General features: G+C 36.5%; 1 protein-coding gene across 4 annotated transcripts in view; it reads left to right on the forward strand.

Annotated features, from left to right (window-relative positions):
- The window catches only part of HMGCLL1 (3-hydroxy-3-methylglutaryl-CoA lyase like 1), a 180,352-nt gene that overhangs the window by 95,534 nt on the left and 57,551 nt on the right, over positions 1–27,267 (forward strand). The gene's annotated exons all lie outside the window — the stretch shown is intronic.

The following is a 27,267-nucleotide window of genomic DNA, read 5'->3' on the forward strand; positions in this document are numbered from 1 at the left end:
CCTTCTTCTCTTGCTCTCTTCCCTTTTGATGAGTGATTTTCCTTGATGTTATGCTTGAGTATCTTTGTCTTTAATTTTTGTGAATCTATTATAGGTCTTTGGATTGTGTTTACCATGAGGTTCATATACAACATCCTAAGTGTATAGAAGTTAATATTAAGCTGATGGTTGCTTAAGTTAGAACACATGTATTGATGATGATGTTAATAAGGACATTTTTATTCCTCCCTCTCCATGTTTTATGTATATGATGTCTATTTTCTATCTTTGATTTTGTGAATCCCTTAATTGATATTTTAAACAGAATTGATTTTCCTTTTTTTAATCTTCATACTAGCTTTATACTTGATTGATTTACTACCTTTTTATGTTTGTATGTTTGCTTTTACTAGTGCAATTTTTTCTATTAATAATTTTCTTCTAGTTATTGCCTTTTCCATTTAAAGAAGTCCCTTTAACACTTTTAATAAGGCTGGCTTAAAGGTGATGAACTTTAACTTTTGTTTGTATGGGAAACTCTCTCTCCTTCAATTCTGAAATAATCTTGCCATGTAGAGTATTCTTAGTTGTAGGTTTTTTTTCTTTTTAGTACTCTGAGTATATCATGCCACTTTCTTCTGGCCTGAAAAGTTTCTGCTGAAAAATCAGCCGATAACCGTATGAATTTTCCTTGTATGTAATTAGTTGCTTTTCTCTTGGTGCTTTTAAGATTTTCTCTTTAATTGTGGACATTTTAATTATTCTCTGTCTTGGTGTGGACCTTTTTGGTGGTCCTATTAGTGGTTGTTTGTTCTTCCTGGACCTGGCTGTCTTTTTATTCCCCACCTTAGGGAAATTTTCAGCTCTTATTTTTTTAGTAATTTTTCTGTGTCTTTCTCTCTCACTTCTTCTTCTGGGATCCCTATATTGTGAATGCTAATATACTTGATGTTGTTTCAGCTTCCTTAACCTATTCTTGTTTAAAAAAAATTTTGTTTTTGTTGTCCATCTTGGGTGCTTTCCATTACTCTTTCTTCCAGATTGCTGATCCATTCTTTTGCATCTGCTAATCTACTGTTGATAGTGCATTTTTCATTTCAGTTATTGTATTGCTCAGCTTTAACTGGTTCCTTTTTAAAATTTTTTTCTGTTGAAATTCTTACTGAGTTTATCTACTCTCAAGTCCAGTGGGCTTCTTTATAACAATAATTTTGAACCCTTTGTCAGGTAGATTGCTTATCTCTGTTTCATTTAGTTATTTCTTTTTTTAAGCTTTGTCTTGTTCTTTTGCTTGAAGCATATTCATTGACTCCTAATTTTGTCTAACTTTCTGTGTTTGTTTCTATGAGTTAGGTGAAACAGCTACCTGTCCCAGTCTTAAAGGAGTGGCCTTGTATAGGAACATCCCCTTTGTAGACTGCATGTGCCTGGAGGCTTTGGCTCTCTGGCTGGAGCTGGGATAGAATTGGGTTGGGTGCTTCATACAGGATGTGTCCTGGCAGCATGGGCACAGGCAGGAGATGTCTCAGGTTGGTTTGTGTCCAGGATGCCTTGGCAAAATGGCTGGAGCTGTAGTGGGTACACACTGGGAGTGTCATATTGTATGCTATGCAGGAACATCCTTGGTGGGACAGCTATGTATGGGGTGGCATCGGTTGGGGGGACTTTGTTGGGAGAACTATATTATGGGGACTGCTAGAGCTGGTGTGGGCTAAGGGCTCGGAGCTCACTGAGTCAGCAGGCTGGCTAGATGCCTGGACTCTGCTCTTATCTGAGCTATCAGTGTGGAGAGGGAATGGAAACAATGGTGCTCCCCAATACCTCCAATCCCAGAGAGAGAGCTCCAGCAATTTCCCCACCATTTGATCGAATACTTTAGGGTAAATAAATAGGCTTCCTTAACTTAAAGTCTAGGCGCCCTTCAAACCACTGCTTTTTTGCTATATTGCAGGTCAGACAAATCTGTGCACAGCCCCAGCCCTATCCTTCCTTCTGCAGTTCATAGTATAGAGGTAGGATTTCCATTGCTACCATGTCTGGTTCTTTCCTGCCATTCGTCATATGGTCCCTCTATCCCTTGTTGTGCAGAAGCAGTTCATTCAGCCCTCAGTTCCTCTTCAGGAGGAATTGCTCCATATATAGGTATAGACTCAATGTGTCTGTGTGAGGAGGCAAGCCCAGAGTCTTCTTATGCCACTATCTTGAGCCCCTCAGTCCTGAATTTATTCTTTCTAAAGTATAAATCTTCGTAGATCTACGTCTGGTTTTATCAACTCTTACGTGCTCTCAGCCATATAATTTAATAGATTAAAGTATAATGGCATTTTGAGGAGTACAAAATACAAAGATAGAGTGTTCTATTGTGTTCATGTAATGTTCTAGTTGATAATTTGGTGCTCTATTATGAGAAGATACAGCACTGAAATATTCTATATTTAACATATTTTTCTGATATTGCAGACATCCTTTTGTCTGCAAATCCCTGGTTTTTGTCAAACATATGCTTTTAGATAATCAAAGTGAAGAGATCTGGAAAGTTGGATGATTAAAAATTACTTATTAAATTCTAATAACTTTTTTTGAATGTTTTTATTTAAAACAATACATATAAAAATTTTAAGGGTATATCTTAAAATTAGTGTTAGTTTGTTAAACTCAGCTAAAAATAGGTTCATGTGATGTTTTTAGAACCTAAGATTTTGACAACTAAAGATAAGACTGTATCAAAACTTTCTTATGAGGCTGAAAATCAGTATGTAAAGCTTTATATCATAGACCTGAAGTGTACAGTTGTTTGGCAGAAGTTAAAAAACAATGTGAAGATCAAGTCCTAGAAAAAGCTTATTTTGACTTTGTAGTATATGTGCACAAATCCATATTTATCCTCTGGAAGCAAGCAAGGAGTATTGTATTGAATTAGAACAGAAACTGATATCCCATGGACTTTTGGGTGTGGGAATTTTTACAATTTTCCCTTCCTAGGTATTCTAGTTTCTAAAACAATAGAGAACTAGGCATCACTTCAGGATTCTGTGTTCAGCTACAACTGTAACTTATTAAGTGTTCCTGACCAGCACGTTTGAAGACATCTGTCTCTCCCACTACCCCCACCCCTCTGATATGGATATTCCTTTTTTCAATCTCTCTCTCTCTCTCTCCTCCTTCTCCTCTCACTTCTGTCCTTCCCTTCCCCTTCCCTTTCTCATTCCTTCATATGGGTATATCTTCTATATGATAACACTTTTAGTAGTAATTTATTTGTATAGCACATTTACTATATGATGAATGACAATTTAGTTATTTGGGATTCAGGGTAATAGTGCAAAATCTGGGCACCCAAATTTCTGCCTCTTGAAAATGCCAAAATGCAAAATATTGCTGATTCCCTATTGTGATTTTAATGGTTAACAAGGACTATTTGAGGAAGTAATGTTTAAAATCATATGTAAAGCATGAGAACTAACCCCTATAAGGGGTGAGTCTGTGTGTGCATGGCAGTGTATGAAAAGAGTACTTCAAGCAGATTAAACACCACTTGGTCAAAAGTACTTGGGAGAGGGGAGGATTATGTCCTAGGAACTGAGAGAAGACGAATATATTCAGGAGAGAAGCTAAGCTTTATGACATATGCTGAATTAGTTGAATTGCAGAGTGTCTATTTGGAAAGAAGCGAGGACCAAAATCCTGGGTCATTTTCTCATCCTACAACAGCCATATTAAGGGTCAGGAAACAACCCTGGGCCCAAGTAAGATATAGGGAGCATGCATGGGAACCGGTATAAGATGGAGAGACCCCTCTAAAATGCCATACCCTCAAAGGCTGAACCAGCAAAAATTCCACCTCACAAGGGGAGAAGGCAAGAGTATTCATTATGGCTTTGACTATGTATAGAGGAGAAACACCTGGTCCCTCTTTATACTTAATAACCTTTTGTCAACCCCCATGTGGATGCAGGGTTCAAATTCACATCACCTGCAGAATGAAAGAATCAGGCAGATAAATTACCTTTAAATGGTTGTGGGTTAGTGACACCTTCAGGTCTTTTCTGAAAGAAAACATCTTCAACTTAAGATGAACTATTTGGGATATGTGTGTATGTGTGTTGTGTGTGTCAAGGGAAGGAACGGGCTAAGAAGGTGGGTATTCTTTTTTTTTTTTTTAATTTTATGTATTTATTTGAGAGAGAGAGTGAGACCTAGAGAGAGTGAGCCCAGCCAGGCAGAGGTAGGGGGACAAGCAGACTCCCCACTGAGCAGAGAGCCCGATATAGAACTAGATCCCAGGACCCCCAGATCATGACCTGAGCTGAAGGCAGACCCTTAACCAACTGAGCCACCCAGGCACCCCAAGAGGGTGGGCATTCTCATCAGCTCCTGTGGCAGTTGGTAGGAAATGTATCTACAGGTGTCTATAACTGTGTTTTCTACTCTTGTACTATGTGCACAAGCACCAGGTAACTATGGGAAGTAGGACAGAAAAATGGGGGCAGGGGGCCCGGGAAAGCAAGAGTGTACTTCCAGCTGGTCTTACATTGCCCCAGAGCTTAAGTTGTAGTCACAGTATAAGTAGGTAAAGAAGAGGGTAACAATGGTTTATCTAAGAAGCAACATGATGTAAAGCTGAGGAGGCAAGGTTAAATGAACAAGTGAGGAAATGGTCAAAAAGCAGAGGCCTGCTAAGGAAGCTAAAAGTTGACCTTGTAAAGTTCTTTTGTCTCTTTTGTCATCCATATCTATACAGTTTGATAAGTCAGTGACAACATAAGAAAGAAATATACACTGCTGCTCTCTTTGAAACTGAGTGTAGCTGAGACCATCTTTAATGTTTTGGAACTTGTATGTCCATAAACGGAGCTGGATGTGGTGCTGGACTGTCCCTGTAAACACAAGTGTGCTGGTCCCCGGAAGCACTAAGGCTGAGTTCTCCAGGGTTCTTTTCTCCTCTCCCATCCCTTCCCCAGTAACAACAGCCACAACAACAAAATGACCAGCTTTACCTTTAGTGGAGGAGAGAAAATGTCTTGGAAAAAACTGCCAGTGTTTAAATAGAAGGGAAATCAGAGAAAGTTCCACTTCATTATGAACGGGGCTAACCTTGGCTTCGGGAAGCAGTGGCCATACTTCATTTTTTAAAATGGAATCTTTGAAGTGGCTTCTAGTAAAATTGGTGGTGGATGTGGAGTGGATATCATTTGCTTTAATTTAGGGCTTGAGAAACAGTTTACAGTGCTCTAAACTGGAAGTTAATATTAAGGCAAGGAGACATATAATAAGTGGAAACTTGGCCACAATGGTAGGAAACAAATGAGAGTTATAAATGGAACATCCCCCTCAGTCTGGAAAGCACATACTAATCGTGGAGTAGAGAGATCTTTCTTGGGTTCCCAGGTTTTATTGTGTGTTTTTATTACTTGAACATATGACTTACTCAACTGTACATAATTGTATGGAAGTCAAGAATTCATAATTATCAGGTATTTAATATAGAGAAATAATTCTGAGACTACAGCTATAAGTGTGGGATATTTATAACCACTCAAAACTGAAAGAGCAAGAAAATGAGGTGACAAAACATACAACATTTTAGTAATGGAAGAAACGTATGTGAACCAATATACTTGTCTTAATTTTTTATGTAAAAATTGAGTTTCACCCTTCTCATGTTCCCAAGTACCTGAGTAAAACACTAGTGAACAAATTATTTAATCTACTTAATACCAGACAATTGCACAATCTATTTTTTTCTCAAATGACTTGTCTTTATAACTGGGTAAAAACGGAGTAAAACAAATGAAATCCAGTACCACAAAAAACAGTACGTGTTAATTGGTGGCATGGAGACAGACAGAGTAGGTGATACCTCACTCTGTATTTTCAAAACTTTTTGATTATAATTTTTTTTTTCTACACAATTAGCTTTCTCCAGCACAGTATTCTGTTGGAAGATATTCTCATTGGAAGGTGGGATAATGTGTAAATTATTTAAAAAGAAAAAAATAAAAGAGGACAAGAAGTCCAGCAGAAGTTTAGCATTGTCCAAATTTCAAGTGTGTACAAGCAGGGCTCCTGAGCCATAAAAGTCAGTGTGAACAAGATGAACAAAGTACCTTCCTATTTTTTTCAAGTGTTTAGATTGCTTATATCGGGAATGAAAAATGATTAAATATTTGAATGATGTTGCTTTCTTTTGTTTACCTCCAATATCTTTTTATTAATATAAACTCTCTGGTTTTAGCAATAGGTGATCAGTTAGTTTTTTGTTTTCAGGGATAACAATTTTTATCTGTTTCTACAAATCCCAGGTGTTAATTTTTTTGTCAGAGAGAGAGCGAGCACAAGCAGGGAGAGCAGCAGGCAGAGGGAGAAGCAGGCTCCCCGCTGAGCAAGGAGCCCGATGTGTGGCTCGATCCTAGGACCTGAGGCAGAGGCAGACACTTAACCTACTGAGGGACATAGGTGTCCCTCTACAGGTATTTAAAAGAGGTAGAAAAGCAGCTTCTGAACTAGATGGCATTGTAAACTGGCATTCAATTAATCAGCATATAAAAATACATGAAATTCTACTGTAATATGCTAAAAATGAAAGTATTTAATCTTTATACAATGGATTATGCTTAGATCATAAGCTTGAAGCTCACCACAAAAGAAAATATGTCCAAAAATGCTCTGTGTCTCCTACAGCAATGCATCCCTGCTGATTAAATAGGCAAATGTTATAAAAATTGATTGAGGTTTTTTGTTTTTTTTTTAAGATTTTATTTATTTGACAGAGACAGACACATTGAGAGAGGGAACACAAGCAGGGGGAGTGGGAGAGGGAGAAGCAGGCTTCCCACTGAGCAGGGAGCCTGATGCGAAGCTCCATCCCAGGACCCTGGGATCATGACCTGAGCCGAAGGCAGACGCTTAACGACTGAGCCACCTAGGCGCCTCAAGGGTTTTTTTTTTTTTTTCTATTTAGAAAAGATTCTATGAGACTGTAAAGAAAAACACTGAATTCATCAGCAGAATATTTTGTTTTGTTTTTAATTGTGGTTTAACTTTGCAAAACAATCCTTGTTTTCCCAACTATATCAGGACCTTTAATTTACAATTGATTGACACTCTGGGATAAAGGGGTATGCATGGAGAACCCTACACCTTGTGATCTCCATTCTCACCAGTCACAGTTCTCAGGATCCAGGAAAATCCCTAACACATATTAGATCATCTTCCTTGGGAGCCAAAGGCTGAGTGGATTGGAGGTGCAGTCCTGGAGAACAGAAAAGTAGAATAAAGAACCATGCAGCTTGGAGTAGAAAGTGAAGAGTGGACTTATTTGATGTCTTTTCACTCCCTATGAGCCTGAATGTGGTGCTGTTTGCTTCATTTTCTTGAAATTACCTAGTGTTCACCCAGTGGGTACTCCTTTTTTTCACTTACGACTTGCAACATTATGCTTAGACACTGAGTTTTCCATTACCTATAGAATATGATATTGAGAAAGTTTCATATTTTTCTAGATTCCCATTCCCTCATATGCAAAATGTCTATCATCCTAGAAGATAAAGAACATGTTCATATCTCTTTCATGAAATTTTCATCAATACACAGCAGTTAAAGTTAATCAAAATATCTTGTTTGCTCTTCTTAGAAGTTTTGATTTTATTAGCATGACCATTTTATTCCGAAAATTAGATTAATGGATGTCTCTCTCTTTGTCTTTACATCTGGGTGCACCAAGTAAGACAGAAATCCTCGGCTAAAGCTGTTATTTCATTTTCTTTGCACATAAGAATGCAAGTTTCAAATCAGGAGGACAGACTCATCCTGGTAAATATTTTTACCAGTTTTTAAAAAATAACCATTCTTAATTTAAAATGAATCCTTGTTGCTGTTATCACCTTCAGGAAAAAAAAATAACATCTATTCATACAGTTATTTTCTTCCCACTCTAGTCTTTCTTCTCTTTAGTACTTAACTTTGGCTTTTATATTATTGGTGGCTCTTTGGGCCAGGATATGATATAATTCTTCCCTTGGCATAAGAGATGGAAATTTCAAAACTCACTATCTTTTCAAGCACCTCTCTTATTCATTCTGTAAATGTCTCATCTTATTGTTTTAATCTTGTGTTCAAGATCTTGTTTTCAACCAAGTACTCATCACATCTCTCTCAACACATATGGTTTCAATTTGGAAATCTTGTTGTTTTGCCCTATTTGTATAAACACACATTCAGCTTTTCATTTTCTAATTTTTTCCAAGTTTTTTTCTCAATTTTTTTGTCTCTTGGAAGTTCATATTTACAAGGAAACTGTATATACCACATATAATCTTGCTACTGAATGTAATGTGAATGCTCATTTTCCTTTAGAATTTTGGTTTGAAATTGGTCAGTTTGGTATTAATGTAAAGTATTATTCTCTTGACTAGTTTTTGACTTATTGTAATGTAACAAGTTAATGGTTGTATGCCCAACACTACAAACAAAAACAAGCACACACACAGAATATTGGAACCACTGATAACCCTACTAAGCCAAAGTCAAGAATCCCTCAGCTTTATTGTTTGAACAACTTTCTCATATGTTGCCAGATATTTCTAGCTCTGGGCTTGAACTAGGTAGAAGTAATATATGTTACTAACATGGCTGTTAGATCACGTAATATGGCTTGAACTAGGTAGAAGTAATACATGTTACTAACATGGCTGTTAGATCACGTAATATGGCTTGAACTAGGTAGAAGTAATACATGTTACTAACATGGCTGTTAGATCACGTAATATGGCTTGAACTAGGTAGAAGTAATACATGTTACTAACATGGCTGTTAGATCACGTAATATGGCTTGAACTAGGTAGAAGTAATGTTACTAACATGGCTGTTAGATCACGTAATATGGCTTGAACTAGGTAGAAGTAATACATGTTACTAACATGGCTGTTAGATCACATAATATGGCTTGAACTAGGTAGAAGTAATATATGTTACTAATATGGCTGTTAGATCTCATTTTTATAAAACTACTCACTGTAGCATACCAAACTTGGTTTTAGGACTCTCAGTAAAAGTTAACTTCAAGAATAGTCAGTGGAGTAGAGAAGTTTAAGAAGTGCGTGTCAAATGTGGAATCCCAAACTGGAAGCTACAAAGTTTTTTTTCCATTATTTATAAATTTCTTTAATATAGAGCAGAACATACAATGGAAATTATGCCTATCAGTTGTGACCATTTAGAATTATTTTATAATTTATTTTAAAATGCTCACTTAACCAAAAATTTGTCTACCTTCCATGGGACAGTGTCTCTGCTATTAGGTATGATAGACAAAAAGAAGCAGATGAAATACCATCACTTTACTCAATAATATTTTCATCTCTCAAAATATTGAAATCATGTCAAATTGTTTAGGTAATGTTATTTTCACCTAGGTTACAAATTTAAGTTCTACAGACTTACATTTTTAAAAATCTGTGTAAGGGGTGCCTGGGTGGCTCAGTTGGTTAAGCAACTGCCTTCGCTCAGGTCATGATCCTGGAGTCCCAGGATTGAGTCCCTCATCGGGCTCCCCACTCAGCGGGGAGTCTGCTTCTGCCTCTGACCCTCTCTCCTCTCGTGTTCTCTCTCTCATTCTCTCTCTCTCAGATAAATAAATAAAATCTTTAAAAAAAATAAAAAATAAAAATCTGTGTAAATAATTAAAAATCAGGTTATGGATACATATTTCTAAAGACTTCTCAAGTTAAGTAAAATATATTTTGTAATAATTGTCTTTTTGTGATTGTATTGAGATATAATTGAAATCACCATAAGTTTCAGATATACAGCAAAATGATCACACTTACATTTATTGTGAAATTATTACCATGATAGGCTTAGTTAGCATCCATCATCTCATATAGATACAACAAAAAGAAAAAGCAAAACAGAAATAAAAAAATTTTGCTTGTTACGAGACCTCAGGATTTACTCTAACAACATTTCTGTGAGTCATACAGCAATGACAACTACAGTCATCATGTTATATGTTATATCCCAAGTGTTTATGTATCTTATAACTGGAAACTGGTACTTTTGACCACTTTACTCCAAATCCCCCTTCCTCTACCATGGTCTCTGTTAACCAAAAATAGAATCTTTTTTTCTTAGTTTGGTGGGATGTTTTGTTCTTAGAGTCCACGTGTAAGTGAGATCATATAGCATTTGTCTTTCTCTGTCTGACTTATTTCACTTAGCATAGTGCTCTCAAGGTCCATCCATGTTGGCAGAATTGGCAGGATTTCCTCATTTTTTATGGCTGAGTATTTCATTGGGTGTATATATACCACAAAAACTACTTCTTCCATTCATCTGTCACTGCTGCAGTGGACATGGGATACACATAACTTTTCAAGATAGTGTTGTAGGTTTCTTTTGGATATATTCCTAGAAGTGGAATTCCTGGGCCATGCAGTAGTTTTATTTTTATTTTTTGAGGATTATCCATATTGTTTTCCATCGTGGCCATACTTGTTTACAATCCACCAACAGTACATAAGGGCTCCCTTTCCTCCTCATTCTTGGCAACATTTGTAATCTCTTGTCTTTTTAATGAAGGCCATTATACAGGTATGAGGTGATAACTCATTGTCATCCCTACTTCGTTCCTTTAGACCGCTTGGCTGGTATAGAAATATTGATTGACATGTTTTTCTTTAAAAAAAATATTTGAGAGAAAGAGCACGAATTGGGGAGGAGGAGAGGGAGAGAGAATCCGAAGCAGACTCCATGCAGAGCACAGAACTTGATGTGGGGTTCAAATTCACAACCATGAGATCACAACCTGAGCAGAACCAAGAGTCAGATGCTTAACGGACTGTACCACCCAGTCATCTGTACAGTTTTTTGTTTCAGTATTTGAGTATATCCTTTTCTTCTCCACTGGCCTGAAAAGTTTCTCTTGAGAAATCCACTGATAGTCTTATGTGGGTTCCCTTGCGTGTACGTCTCTATATTTTCTTGCTAATTTTAACACTCTTTTTTGTCTTTTTTTTTAAATATAGTTGACACAAAATGTTACATTAGACATAAGACACTACTATAACACCATTGACCATATTTCTTATGCTGTACCTTTTGTCCTTGTGATTTATTCCATAACTGGAACTCTGTATCTCCCATTCCATTTCACTAATTTTGCCCACCCTCCTACCTCCCTCCCCTCTGGCAACCATCAGCTTATTCTATATTTATGAGTCTTTTTCTGCTTTTCTTTTTTTATTTTCCACATATAAGTGAAGTGATATTGTATTTGACCTTCTTGGACTTGTTACATTTAGCATAATACCCTCTAGGGACACCCATGTTGTTGGAAATGGTAAGATCTTATCTTTTTATGGCTGAAGAATATTCCATTGTGTATATACATCATTTATTTTTTATCTCTTCATCTATTTTTTTTATTTATTTGACAGAGAGAGACTCAGCGAGAGAGGGAACACAAGCAGGGGGAATGGGAGAGGGAGAAGCAGGCTTCCCACGGAGCAGAGAGCCCGATGTGGGGCTCGATCCCAGGATGCTGGGATCATGACCTGAGCCAAAGGCAGACGCTTAACGACTGAGCCACCCAGGCGCCCCTATCTCTTCATCTATTGACAAACACTTTAGTTGCCTCCATATCTTGCTATTATAGATAACAATACAGTGATCATAGGGGTGCATATATGCTGATAGATACCCAGTAGCGGAATTACTGGATCGTATAGTATTACTATTTTCATCTTTTTGAAGAACCTCCATACTGTTTTCCACAGTGACTGCACCAGTTTACATCCTCAACAACAGTGTACAAGTGTTCCTCTTTCTTCACATCCTCACCAAACACTTGTTATTTTTTGTCTTTTTGATTCTAGCCATTCTGACTGGTGTGAAATCGTATCTCATTGTGAGTTTGATTTGCATTTCCCTGATGATTAGTAATGTTGAGCGTCTTTTCATGTGACTGCTGGATATGTTTATATCTTCCTTGGAAAAATGTCTATTCAACTGCTCTGTCCATTTTTAATGAGATTATTATGTGGTTTTGATTTGTATACATTCTTTATTTTAGATATTAACTCCTTATCAGAGATACCATTTGCGGAATTTTCTCCCATTCAGTAGGTTGCCTTATTGTTTTGTTGATAGTTTCCTTTGCTGAGCAAAAGCTTTTTTAATTTGGTATAGTTGCAATAATTTATTTTGTCTTTTGTTTCTTTTGCTTAAGGAGATATATCTAGAAAAATGTGACAAGGCCAATGTCAGAGAAATTACTGCTTATGTGTTCTTGAGGATTTTTATGGGTTCAGGTTTCACATTTAGGTCTTTAATCCATTTTAGTTTATTTTTGGACACATGAGAAAGTGGTCTAGTTTCATTTTGTTTTTGTTTTTTTTTAAAGATTTTATTTATTTATTTGACAGAGAGAGAGCGAGAGCAGGAACACAAGCAGGGGGCATGGGAGAGGGAAAAGCAGGCTTCCTGACGAGCAGGGAGCCCAATGTGGGACTCGATCCCAGGACCTTGGGATCATGACCTGAGCCGAAGGCAGACGCTTAACAACTGAACCACCCAGGCACCCGTTTTTTTTTTTTTTTTTGCTTGTGGATATCTAGTTTTCTCAGCACCACATATTGTAAAGACTATCCTTTCCCCATTGTACATTCTTGCCTCCTTTGTTATAGATTAATTGATCATATAAGAGTTTATTTCAGGGTTCTCTATTCAGTTTTCCTGACCTGTGTGTCTATTTTTGTGCCAGTACCATACTGTTTTGATTACTCTAGCTTTGTAGTGTATCCTGAAATCTGAGTTTGTGATACTTCCAGTTTTTTTGTTCTTCTTTCTCAAGATTGCTTTGGCTATTTGGGGTCTTGTGTGGTTTCATACAAATTTGAGTATTACTCTAGTTCTGTGAAAAATGCTATTGGTATTTTGATAGGGATTGCATTGAATCTAGATAGTTTTGGGTAGCGTGGACATTTAACAGTATTAATTCTTCCAATCCATAAATCTTGACATTTGTTTGTGCAGTCTTCAATTTCTTTTATCAACATTTTATAGTTTTTAGAGTACAGGTCTTTTACCTCCTTGGTTAAATTTATTCCTAGGTTTTTTTTATTCTTTTTGGTGGAATTGCAAATAGAATTGTCTTCTTAATTTCTCTTTCTACTACTTCATTAGTAGTGTATAGAAACACAAAAACTTTATGTATTAATTTTGTATCCTGCAACTTTACTGAATTCATTTATTCTAATAGTTTTTTGGTGGAGTTTTTTAGGCTTTTCTATGTATAGTATCATGTCATCAGCAAATAGTAACAGTTGAACTTCCACGCCAATTTGGATGCCTTTCTTCCTTCTCTGATTGCTGTGGCTAGAACTCAGTACTATGTTGAGATAAGTAGAGAGTGGATATCCCTGTCTCATTACTGATCTTAGAGTAAAAGTCCTCATTTTTTAACCATTGAGTATAATGTTAGCTGTGGGTTTTTCATGTATGGCCTTTATTATGTTAAGGTATGTCCCCTCTAAACCCAATTTGTTGAGAGGTTTTATCATGACCTGATGTTAAATTTTGTCAAATGTTTTTTTCTGTATATTTTGAAATGATCATCTCATTGTTATCCTTCCTTTTGTTGTTTATCACATTGATTGATTTGCAAATATTGAACCATCCTTGCATCCCTGGAATAAATTCCATTTGATTGTGGTGAATAATACTTTTAACATATTGTTGCATGTGATTTGCTAATATTTTGTTGAGGATTTTGCATCTATGTTCATCAGGAATATTGGCCAGTAGTTTTCTATTTTTGTAGTCTTTATCTGTTTTGGTATCAGGGTAATTATGGCTTTACAGAATATATTTGGAAGCTTTTCTTCCTCTTTTATTTTTTGGAATAGTTGGAGGAGAACAAGTATTGACTCTTCTTTAAATGTTTGATAAAAATTCACCCGTGAATCTATCTGGTCCTGGACTTTTGCTTGTTTGGAGTTTTTTGATTACTGATTCAATTTTGTTGCTACTACCTCGTCTGTTCAGATTTTTTATTTCTTTCTGACTCAGTTTTGGAAATTTGCATGTTTCTAGAAATTTGTCTATTTCTTCTAGGTTATCCAATGTGTTGGCATATAATTTTTGGTAGGATTCTCTTATAATCCTTTGTATTTCTGTGGTGTCAGTTGTTACTTCTTTTTTATTTCTGATTTTACTCATTTGAATTCTATTTTCTTGTTGGGTCTAGCTAAAGATTTAGCAATTTTGTGTCTCTTTTCAAAGAACCAGTTCTTGGTTTAATCAGTCTTTTCCATTGTTTTGTTTGTTTGTTTACTCTTTGTTTCATTTGTTTCTTCTCTGATCTTTATTATTTCCTTCCTTGTACTAACCTTAGGCTTTCATATTTTTCTTTTTCTAGTTCCTTTAGGCATAAAGTTAGACTGTTTATTTGAAAATTTTCTTGTTTTTTTCAGGTAGGCCTGTATTGCTATAAACTTCCTCCTAAAAACTGCTTTTTCTGCATTCCAAAAATTTTAGACCATTGTCTTTTCATTTGTCTCCATGTATTTTTTCATTTTCTCTTTAATTTCTTCATTTACCCATTGGATGTTTAGTAGCACGTTGTTCAGCCTCCATGTGTTTTTGTTTTTTCCAGTTTTTTTCTTGTTACTAATTTCTAGTTTCATACCACTTTGGTCAGAAAAGATGTATAGGATTTAAATCTTAAATTTATTGAGACTTGTTTTGTGGCCTAACATGTGATCTGAATTGGAGAATGTTCCATGTGCACTTGAAAGAATGTATATTCTGCTGTTTTTGTATGGAATGTTCTCTGTTAAGTCCATCTCTGCTAATATGTCATTCAAAGACACTATTTCTTTATTGATTCTGTCCGGATGATCTATCCATTGATGTAAGTGGGGTGTTAAAGTCCCCTACTATTATTGTATTACTGTCAACTTCTCCTTTTATGTCTGTTAACATTTGCTTATGTATTTAGGTGCTCCATTGTTGGGTGCATATATATTTACATTGTTGTAACCACCTTGGATTGATCCCTTCTGTCTCTTGTTATAGTCTTTATTTTAAAGTCTGTTTTGTGTGATATAAGTATTACTATCTTGACTTTTTTTCTCCCTTTCCATTTGCATGGAATGTCTTTTTTTATCCCTTGACTTTCAGTCTGTATGTGTTATTAGATCTGAAGTGATTCTCTTCTAGGAAGCATATAGATAATCTTGTTTTTGAAAATCCATTCTGCCACCCTGTATCTTTTAATTGGAGCATTTATACTGTTTCCATTTAGAGTAATTATTGATATGTATGTACTTACTGCCATTTTGTTAATTGTTTTCTGGTTGTTTTTGTAGTTCTTTTCTGTTCTTCTCTTGATCTCTTTCCTTGTGATTGATGACTTTCTGTAGTGTTATTCCTGGCTTTCTCTTTATTTTAGGTTTCAGGTTTGTGGTTATCATGAGGTTCATATATTGCATCCTAAGTTTATAACAGTTTATATTAAGTTGATGGTCACTTAATTTTAAACATATTCTAAAAGAACAGTTTTATTCCCCTGTCCATGTTTTATGTATAAGTTGTCATATTTTAGGTCTATTTTTCATAATTTTCTTCTAATTATGGTCTTTTCCACTTAAAGAGGTCCCTTTAGCCAAAAGGGACCTCCTGGAAGCCTGGTTTAGAAGTGATAAATTCATTTAACTTTTGTTTGTCTGGGAACTATATCTCCCTTCAATTTTGAATGATAACCTTGCTAGGCAGATATTTTTGGTTGTAGGTTTTTTCCTTTCAGCTCTTTGAATATATCATACTACTCCCTCTGTCCTGCAAAGTTTCTACTGAAAAATCAGCTGATAGCCTTATGGGGTTTCCTTTGTACTTTTTGCTTCTCTCTCGCTTTTAAAATTCTCTCTTTATCTTTAACCTTTGACATTTTAATCATTATGTGTTGTCGTATGGACCTCCTTGGGTTAATCTTGTTTGCAACTGTCTGTATTTCCTGAACATGGATGTCTGTTTCCTTCCCCAGGTCAGCTATTACTTTTTCAAATAAGTTTTCTGCCCCTTTCTCCCTCTCCTCTCCTTCTGAGACTCTATAATGTGAGTGTGTGTTTGCTTGATGACCCTTAAGCTGTCCTTTTTTTTTAATTATTTTTTTTTTCTGTTCAACATGGGTGCTGTTTTCCAGCTCAACTGATCTATTCTTCTGTTATCTACTAAACTGTTGGTTTCCTTTAGTATGTTTTTCATATTAGTTTTTGTATTTTTCAACTCTTATTGGTTCTTTTCTATATTTGATGTCTCTTTGTTGAAGTTCTCAGTGAGTTCTTCCACTCTTCTCTCCATTCTGCTGAGCCTCTTTACGTTCATTATTTTAAAATCTTTATCAGATACATTGCTTATCTCCATTTTATTTAGTTCCTTTTCTCAGGTTTTTTCCTATTCTCTCATTTGGAGCATATTTATCTATTTCCCTATTTTGCTTGACTTTCTGTGTTTTTGTGAATTAGAGCAAGTACTTGACCTAAACTTGAAGGAATGGTCTTACGTATGGTCATCCTGGTGACACTAGCTGGCTAGAGCTGTATCTGGCATGAGTTCAGGCTCCCAAGGCACTCTGTGCTGGGGCAACCATTATGGGATGGCGGGAGCTGAATTGGGTATGGCTTGGGGGCCATCACCAGACTCTGTGCAGATGGAACCCTGACTAGATAGCTGAAGCTGAGGCGGGTGTAAGCTGGTGTATCCTTGTGTTCTCTGCAGCAAGGGCATCTTGGCAGGACTGTTGAAGCTGAAGTAGGTCAAGCTGGGATGTCCTAGAGTTCTCAGTGCAGGGGGTGACATGGTGGGGACCTAAAACCAAGGTGGGCACAAGCTGGGGTTCCCAGGGTACTCCATGCATGGGGCACCTTGGTTGTGTGAGGAGACATGAGCCGGCAGGTCTTGGAGCACTGTGCACCAAAGGTACCCTTAGCAAGCTATCTGGAGCCAAAGTGGTGTGGGCCTGGAGTGTGCCAGTGTGCTTTATGCCAGTATTCTCTTGGTGGGATAGACAGAATTATAGTGAGTGCTGACCAGTGTCCTGGTATGTGCCATGTTGGGGCCAACTCAGTGGGATGGCTGGGTCTGGTGTGGACTAGGGGCTCAGGGCTCATGGAGGCAGTAGGCCAGCTAGGGTACCCGGACTGTGTTCCCATCCACTGTGTCATTGTGAAGGGGGATCTTAAACCATGGGCTGACTAGCTCCTTAAATCTGGAGAGTATTCTAGTGGCTCCTTGCTATTTGGAAGGATTCTAATACCAGTCCCTTTATATTCTGGTTGCTCTTTTAAACCACAGCTTTTCTTTTTCTTCTTCTTCTTCCTTTTTTTTTTCTTTTTTCCTATGCCGCAGTGTTTCCAGGGCTGGTATGGGCTAGGCCCAGGACTCACTGAGGTGGCTGGTCAGCTATGGCACCTGAAACCTTGCTCCCTTCTGTGCTATTAAGTTGTAGAGGAAACTTGAACCATGGAGCTCACAGCCCTTCAGACCCAGAGGAAGTTCCAGCAATTCCCCTGCCATTTGGCAGGGTTCTGGGTCTGGTTCCTTTATATTATAGTTGCTCTTTTAAACTATAGCTTTTATTTTTCTGTGCCCTAGAGCAGACAAATCTGCTGTCTCATTACCATCTCTCTCCACTGTAATTTGCAGTGTTGGGGATCAGTGTTCCCTTCACTATCATGTCTACATCTCTCTTGCTGTTCTCTCTCTTTTGCTATGTAGAAGCTATTCAGTCAGCACTCCCTTCTTCTTCAGGAGGAATTACATTATAAATAGGTATAGATTTGCTGTGTCCATGGAGGAGGTGAGTTCATGGTCTTCTTATTTTACCATCTTGGACTGGGATTCCCCCATCTTGGACTTTTGACAATTTATCATGTATCTCCATGTAGCATTATTTGGGTTCAAAGTATTTGGGTCTCATGGGCTTCTTTGATCTGGATATGTACTTTTCTCCCCATGTTTGGGAAGGTTTCAACCAATATTGTTTTAAATACACTTTTTGTCCTTTTGTATTTCTTATTTTGTGGAATTCCTATGAGACTATGGTTCTTTTTTTTCATGGTATCTCATAAGTTCTTTTGTCTTTCTTTGCTCTTTCATTTTACTTCTCTGACTGGATAATTTCAAATGTCCTATCATTCGAGTTGTGGATTCTTTCATCTGCAAGGTTGAGTTTGCTTTTGGAACTCTCTTTGGAATGCGTTTATTGTATTTTTCAGCTTGAGGATTTCCGTTTGTTGTTTGGTTTGGTGGTTTCTATTTAACTTCAGAATTTGTTCACTTAGCATTTTCCTAATTTTGTTTAGTTGTCTGTGTGTTCTTATAATTCACTAAACTTCTTCAAAGGACTATTCTGAATTATCAGACAATTCATAGATTTCCATTTCCTTACAGTTAGTTATTGAAGCTTTATTAATTTCCTTTGGCAGTGTCCTGTTTACCTGATTTTTCATGATCCTTGAGTCCTTATGTTGTTATCTGTACATTTGAGTAAGCAATCTTTTCTTCGCAACATTGCAGGTTTGCTTTGTAGGAGACAGTTCTTCACCATTCAGTTAGGTTTGAGTTTCTGGACGTGTCTGCTTGTAACATCCTTGGGCAGGTGGGGCCTGCCATTAGGGTCTATTTTTGGAAAAATCAACTATTTGAGCTCAGAGGTCAGGGTTGGGGGATGACAGTGATTGAGAACAGTTGGAAATTACTTCTGTGTGGTTCCATGTCCAAATGAGTTTGTAGGATAGGCTCTGTGGTTACCAGGAATCTCTGCTCAGGCTTACTAAATAGTTGTGATTGACTACTATATTAACCAGTAGCTGGGGATATGGATTAGCTTCCCTGCCTTGACAGGGTTCAGTGTGATCTTAGATGACCCATGTTCCATGTTCCCTGACCCAGTAGGGCCACTGGTTTTACTTTGTGGGTGATGAGCTCTGTCAGCTCAAGCATTGGTCAGTTACACAATATCCAAGTATTCTTATCAGCCTCTCTGATTAGATGGGGTGAGGAGCCATGCTCTATGGTGTGTAGGGCTGTGACAGCTCTCCTGCCTGGGGAGAACAGGGAGGGTGACATCAGTAGCTACACCCAGCAATGGGTGCTGCTATGAATTAAGTCCACATCTGGATGTAGCACTGGAACCCTCCATGCTTAGTACTGGTTTTGCTTTGAGGATGATTGGCTGTATATCTATATCTCTATAGAGTGATAGAGAAGTGTCTATAGATAGATATAGACATAGAGATAGATATATATAGATATGTAATTTGAACAGTGAAGAGCTCTAAGTAGTGGGAAGAATGCATACAAGAGTAAGCTTGATTACTGTCTGATCTTGGAGAGTTTCCTGTATGAGCAGAGGGAGTTTCCGCTGTCAAAGGAACCCAAGGGTGACAATGTATGCACCAAACATGAATGAGCTTTTTATTGTTATCCTTTACTGGCAATGGACAACTATTTGATGATTGCAAGTCAGGGCAAGTTGATTAATGCCTTGTTTCAGGAAGCTCACTCCAAATTCTATGTGGAAGATGAACTTATATGATTTTGGGTGATGCAGAGAGATAAAGGCAAAGTTACAGAGCCTAGAGACACAGACAGTAGGGCAAAGACTACTACAGTAGTCCCTTCCTGATGATAAATGATTAGAGGGAAAACAGAATAAAAGACACATATGAAAAATGTTATTTCAATGCAGACTCAGTGGGACTAAGAATTGCTTGCTTGCTTATTTTATTCATTCATTCATTCATTATTTGTGAGGGTGGTTCAGGAAATCAGAGTAATGACTCCAAGACTGCAAGTTTAGAAAACAGGTGATTAGGATATTTTATCTTTCCAAGATATTGTAAACTTTATGAGAAAAAAATGCAGTGTTAATAATCCATATTTCATGAATTTATGTTTCACATGACCACAGCAAAATAATTCATCAGGCCTGCCTCAGTCCTTAAGGCAAATAGACTTTTGGAATGCCTGTCTGCCAAATAATTTAACAGTACAGTCAAAACTAAATCCTGCATTTATTATTTTATTGTTTAAAGCAGTTTTAAAGGGGCATATTATTTGGGTTTTTTCCTGGTTTTATTGAGATACAAGTCACTGTATGAGTTTCAAGTGTAAAGCATAAAGGTTTGACTACATATTTTATGAAATTATTACAGCAATAAGTTTAGTTAACATCTAACATCTCATAAGAAATTTATTTATTTGCGAGAGAGAGAGAGCACAAGCCAGGGGAGAGGCAGAGGGAGAAGCAGACTCCCTGCTGAGCAGGGAGCCCAATATGGGGCTCGATCCCAGGACCCTGAGCTCATAACCTGAGCCAAAGACAGATGCTTAACTGACTGACCTCTAACAGTTTTCATATGTAACAGTGATATTATAATTATCATGTTGTGTATTATATCACTAGTACTTATTTATAACTAGCAGTTGGTATCTTTGACCACCTTGCTCCAGTTCCCTCTCTGTCCACCCTCCACTTCTGGTAACCAAAATTCTGATCTCTCTAGGGTTTTGTGTGTGTGTGTTTTAAATTTGGATTCTAGATTTAGATGGCATAATTCAGTATTTGCCTTTGTGCAACTTATTTCGCTTAGCATAATTTCTTCAAGGTCCATCCATGTTGTTACAAATGGCATGATTTTCTTGTTTTTTATTGCTGAAGAGTATTCCATGGTGTATGTATGTGTGTGTGTGTGTGTATATATACACACACACACACACACACACACACCAAACTATCCATTCATCCGTCAATGGACACTTAAGTTGTTTTCATGTCTTGAATGTTATAAATAATGCTTCATTGAACATGAGGTACAGATATCTATTTGAGTTATAGTGTTTCCATTTCCTTCGGATATATTCCCAGAAGTGGAATTACTAGATCATATGGTAGTTCTATTTGTAGTTTTTGTTTGTTTTATGAGCCTCCATACTGTTAGCCTTTGTGGCTGCACCAGTTTATAATCCCACCAACAGTGTACAAGCTTTTTACCTTTTTCCTCATTTTCACCATTTTTTTTAATGTCCTTTCAATTATAGCCATCCTCATAGGTATGAGGAAATATTTCACTGTGCTTTTAATTTGCATTTCCCTACTGACGAGTGATGTTAAAATCTTTTCATGTGCTTCTTGGCCATTTGCATTGTCTTTGGAAAAATGCCTATGAAATGCCTATTCAGATCTTTTTTTAAGTAGGCTCCATACCCAGCGTGGAGCCCAATGTTGAGGTATGAACTCATAACCCTGAGATCAAGACCTGAGCTGAGATCGAGAGTCAGATGCCCAACTGACTGAGCCACTCAGGTGCCCCCTTTTGCCCATTTTTAATTGGGTGTTTATTTTTTGGCTATTGAGTTATATGAGTTCTATACATAATTAGGATATTAATCTCTTATCAGATATGTTTTACAATTTTTTTCTCATTCTGTAGATTGTTTTTTCATGTTTTTTTACACAGAAGCTTTTTAGTTTGATGTAGTCCCACTTACTTCTTGTTTGTTATTTATGCTTTAGGTGTCATAGCCAAATAATCATTGCCAGAGTCATGTCAAGGAGTTTTTACTGTTTTCTTCTGATTTCATGGTTTCAGATCTTACATTTTAGACAGTAACTCATTTCAAATTAATTTTTGTGAGTGGTGTAAAATAGGGGTCTAGTTACATTCTATCTTTTCTCCATTGAGTATTCTTGAATAACTTGTAAAATATTAAACATATTATTTGAGGTTATTTCTGAGCTTTTGATTCTGTTGCATTGATCTTTTTTAATCCCAGTACCATGCTGTTTTGATTACTATAGCTTTGTAGAATAGTTTGAAATTAGAAGGGTGATGCCTCCCACTTTGTTCTTCTTTCTCAGGATTGCTTTGACAATTTTGATCTTTTGTGGTTCCATATATATATAGTTTTTTCTCTACTTACGTAAAAAGTACCATTGGAATCTTGATGGGGATTTCATCAAATCTCTAGATGGCTTTTGGTACTGTTGAGATTTTAACAATATTCTTCCAATCTCTGAACACAGGATACTTTCCATTTTTTGTGTTTCCTTCAGTTTATTTCATCAATGTTTTCAGAGTAGAGATCTCTTATTTTCTTGGTTAAGTTTATTTTTAAGTACTTTTTTATTTGATGGTGTTATAAATGGGATCAGTTTCTTTTTCGGACAATTCATTGATTAGATATAACAGTTTTGTGGTTGAGTCTTTAGGATTTTCAGTACGGAAAACCATGTCATCTGCAAGTAGAGACAATTTTACTTCTTTCTTTTTAATTGATGGCTTTATTTCTTTTTCTTGCCTGATTTCTCTTCTAAGGACTTCCAGCACTATGTTGAATAGGAGTAAGGAGAGTGGGCACCCTTGCCTTAGTCCTGATTTTACAGGAAAAGCTTTCAACCTTTCTTCCCTGAGTACAATATTTTTTATTATAAATGAATGTTCATCAGATAATTTTCCTGTATCTACTGAAATGATGATGGGATTCTTTCATTATATTAATGTGATTTAATTAATGTAGATGTTCAACCTTCTTTGCATCCCAGGGATAATACCCACTTGATCATAGTGAATGATCCTGTTAATGGGCTGCTCAATTCAATTTATTTTAGTATTCAGTATCTAGTATTTTATTGAGAATTTTGGCATCTGTATTCATCAAGAATACTGGTGTGTAGTTTTCTAGTAGTGTCCTTTTCTGGCTGTGGTGTCAGGGTAATATTGGCCTTGTAAAATGAATGGGACTGTTCCCTGGTATTAAATTTTTAACTATTTGGTAAATTTCACTATCAAAGACATCATCTCCTGGGCTTTCTTTTGTTGGGAGATTTTTTACTTCTTGCTAGTTTATAAAAATTCTTCCATTGCTTCTACATTGTCCAGTTTGTTGGCATTTGGTTGATCCTAGTAGCATTTTATCCTGTTTCTTTGGTATCAGTTGTAAGATTTTTTCATTTTTTTCTCCTTAGTCTATATAAGGGTTCCTCAGAATCCCTAGTTTCCTCTCTCCTTTTTATTATTTTTCTGTTCCAATCTTTATTATTTCTCTCCTTTTTCTAACTTTGGGCTCAGTTTATTTTCCAATTCTAGTTCCTTAAGGTGTAGAGTTAAGAACAATCCCCAAATAAGATAAGCATTTATTGCTATTAACTTCCCTCTTAGAAAGGTTTTGTTGCGTCCACAGTTTTGGTGTTTCCATTTTTGCTTGGAGATGTGTTAGCTTATATTTGCTTATGAATTTTCCTGTATTGAGTTCTATTTTCATACGGTTGTAGTCATAGGAGATACTTGGTATGGTTTCAATCTTCCTGAATTGGCAAAGATCTGTTTTGTTGCCTAATATATGGTCTACCCTAGAAAATGTTCCACGTGCACTTGAGAAGAATATGTATTCTATCGTTGGTGGATAAAAGGTTCTGTATATATTATTAGGTCCAAATGGTCTATAGTGTTGCTCAAATCCTCTGTTTTCCTCTTGATTCTCTGTCTAGAATATCTATCTATTGTTGAAGCAGAGATATTAAAGTCCCAAACTATTATTTCATTGCTGTTTTTCTCCTTTTATCAGTTTTTGCTTTTTTTTAAAGATGGATTTATTTATTTTAGAGAGACAGAGAACATGAGTAGGATGAGGGGCAGAGGGAGAGGATCTCAAGCAGACACCTCACTGAGCATGGAGCCCAATGCAGGGTTTGATCTCACAACCCTGAGATCATGACCTGAGCCAAAGAGTCAGACACTCAACCTACTGAGCCACCCAGGCGTCCCAGTTTTTGTATCTACTTGCTAGGATGACCTCTTTATGTAATGACCTTTGTCTAAGTCCTGATTTTATTTTGTTGTTACTATTTGCTTGAAATACCTTTTTCCATCTCTTCACTCTCAGATTATGTGTCTTTAAGGGCTAATGAAGGTCTCAGGTAGGTAGCATATTGATATATATTATTTTAATCCATTCAGCTATTTTATATCTTTAAATAAAAATGGATGAAATCCCCTGATCCAAAGTAATTACTGATAGGTAAAGATAGTGAAGTCTGCTTTTAAAGCTTTTCTAAGTTATTGAATTCTTCAGCTCTGAGATTTTATTTCTTTGTTGAACTTCTCATTGTTTTCCTAATTTTAATTACTTTTATGCATGTTCTTATAGTTCACTAAACTTCTTACAAGAATTATTTACAGGTTGTAGATCTCTATTTCATTAGAGTTACTGGAGCTTTATTTCTTTTAGTGTTATCATCTTTACCTGATCTTTGGTGGTATACTATTTATGACAAATCTACAATCAGTTTGGGTTCTTGAAGTGTCTGCTGGTCAGGTCCTTGGCCATAGGGCTTACTGTTAGTGTCTATTTTTGGAAGTCAATTGTTCAAGTTTGCAATCAGCCGTTGGAGTTTTACCATTGGGTAAGTGCAGTTCAATTGGACATTTGGCTTGGTTCCCTGCCCCGGTGAGGCTGGAGGATGGCTCACTGGTTTGGTGGGTTCTCTGGTCAGGTTACTGGATGGTTGTGACTGGGTTACTGTAGTCAGCATTAGGTGGTGCTATAACTTAAGAACATTACCAAGTGCTTTTATCAGCCCTTCCAGTTAATTGGGGCTAGGTTGGGCTGTAGCAGGTTTGGCAGTTACTTAGCTTCTTGGTCTGGGCAAACCAAGCTCAATGAGTAGTAAAAACTCTTTGAGGATTTGAATCAGGCAGGCATGATTCCACTGATTTCCCTGGTCAGAATGCACCATTAATTTGGTTCTGCTGTTGGCTAGTTGGGATACTGCCTGTATGAACCTACTCTGCCAAGATTGGAGTGTAGGCTGTTACAAGCCACTACCCCTTTCTCCATCACAGGCAGATTCCCCTCAATCAATACAGTGCAAGACCCCAGTAAGATGTCACCACGAGGCTTTTTTCCCCCGGAGGGACCTCTTTACTCAGGGGAGACCTCTCAGCATGATGCTGCACTTACCTAGGAGAAGGGCAATGCAGTCAGCATGTAGCTGCTTTCTAATGCAGTATGCCTTCGTCTCTTTGATGGTCTCATTCCCCTGTTCTCGGATTGTCTTGTCCATGAACAGTTGCTGTTCTTGTGAGGGAGAGCAAAGTCAGGAACAACTGATATTGCCCTCTGGATGATGTCATTCCTCCTAGAGATTGGATTTCAACACTTAAAAAAATGATTTTTAAATATTTGGAAACTATAGCTAAGTACAAAGAAAAATTGTGTACTTACCACACAAGGGAAATTATTAAAATAGGTCATACATATATAATGAAAATGTGTATCTGTACACACATGGTTTTGATAGTGTATCAATCTAAAAAACCTGTACCTCATCATCCCTACACATGCTTATAGGCAATTGGATGGGTAAGAATGGGTTTTGGGTGAAAGGTAAATTTGGAAGTAATTAGCTGTAGATAATATTTAAATCCTAGGGGATGCATTAGATAAAAATGAGGACAAAAGCTGGAACCCCAAAATATTGCATCAGTAGATCCCAGGGGATATTGAATCCTAGACTCTCAAGGAGAAAGAGGTAATCAACTATGTTAAATGCTGGATAAAGTAAGATAAAGACCACATATCAGTAACATTGTCTTCCCTTAATGGCTTCTGCCTTTGGAATCGTGCTTAGAAGAACCTTTAAATTATAGAACTTGCTTACCTGTCTTTTCTTTGGCTTCATTTCTTATATTCCAATCTTTAATCCAATTGTACTATATTTTTATTTATGGTGAAAGATAAGTTACATAATACATGGATAACTACATAAAAAAATCTTTCCTAACCAATAGAAAATGTTAAGCTATGACACTTTTTTTTCCCCTCACATAAGGCCACTGTGGCTTACCCAGTTTAGATCAGTTGCACCAAAGCCACCTACTTGAAAGGTAGTAGAATTAGGAAGAGACAAGTTAACCTAACTTGTTACCCTGTCATTTTGGTCTAGTTTTAATTAATGTGACTTTTAATCTAATATGACATGACCCCTGTATGTAGTCTTTTTATCAAACCCTTCTTATTTTTAAATTCATCCTCAAAATATCCATTGAATACATACATTAATTTAGAGAGGACTGACTTAAGAATATTGTCTTTCCATTCAATAAATTGGTATATTTTACCTTTTATTCAAGTTATTTATATAAAAATGACATTTGGTTATTTCTGCAGATGTAGAATTATTTTAATATATTGTTTCTTCCTTATATTTTATCAATCTTTTTCTCTCTTCATTCAGAGAATTGAGTTGCCCTAAGGCTCATTTCCTCATTAATTTCTTGGGGAAAAACTTTCCTTACAGGATATGGAAAATGTTTACAACATCAATTTCCTGAGGTAAAAAGTTGAGGTTTGAAAAGGATGCTCTGAGAATTAGATTCCTTTTACTTTGATCTCATAATAACTATAGATAACTAAATCTCAGATTTCTTAGTAAAATGTTTTCAGTTCAGTAAATATTCTTAAAGGAAACATTTGCTTCAGTGTTCACTGAAGGTCTAAATTAAAAGAATACTGTTTCTATTTATTTTTCTACATAGACATTTTGGAACAGTTCCCCTTGAAAATACACAAGATTTTATAGGTACCAGACCTTCAAGTGAAATGTATTAGTATTCACATCAGCTCTAAGAAGGCCAACAGTTACCCATAGTGTATCTACTAAAAAAAGGAAATATTAAGCTACAGCTTTCTGAATTTGATCCTAGTTAATTTTTGAATCATTTGCTTAAATATAAAGGCACAGAATTTAGCGAGTATTAAGGATCACCAATCAATCACAATTATTTTGAATTAATATATAGAAATGTTAATATGTTTGCCAATGTGGTTATGGTGTTTGCTTATTAAAAATCATATTTACTGAAGGGTAAAGAAACAAATAGTGTGTTCCTATCTGAAATCCCAGTAAGTATGGGTAGGAAGATGTAACTAAATTATGAAGAAATTAAAGTAGAAGCGACATTAGGGGAGAGGCAGATGAAGAGTAGCCTCTCTCGGCCATTTGGCCTGAGAAGCAAATTGAAGACATTTTTAATGAAATAAGAATGAAAGGAACAATAATGTTAGATGAACAAATATATTGACTACTTACCTTAAATTTTTAGAAGGCACTTGAAAATCTTGCTATGGATTTTTATGAAGTGCTAACTTGTTTGTCAAAGTGACTTTATATTCTTGCACAACAAAAATAGACTGGACCAAAGTTACGGGTAGCCCTGGAAAAGG

This window comes from Halichoerus grypus, chromosome 9 (assembly GCF_964656455.1).
Source record: "Halichoerus grypus chromosome 9, mHalGry1.hap1.1, whole genome shotgun sequence".
Classification (NCBI taxonomy): Eukaryota; Metazoa; Chordata; class Mammalia; order Carnivora; family Phocidae; genus Halichoerus; species Halichoerus grypus.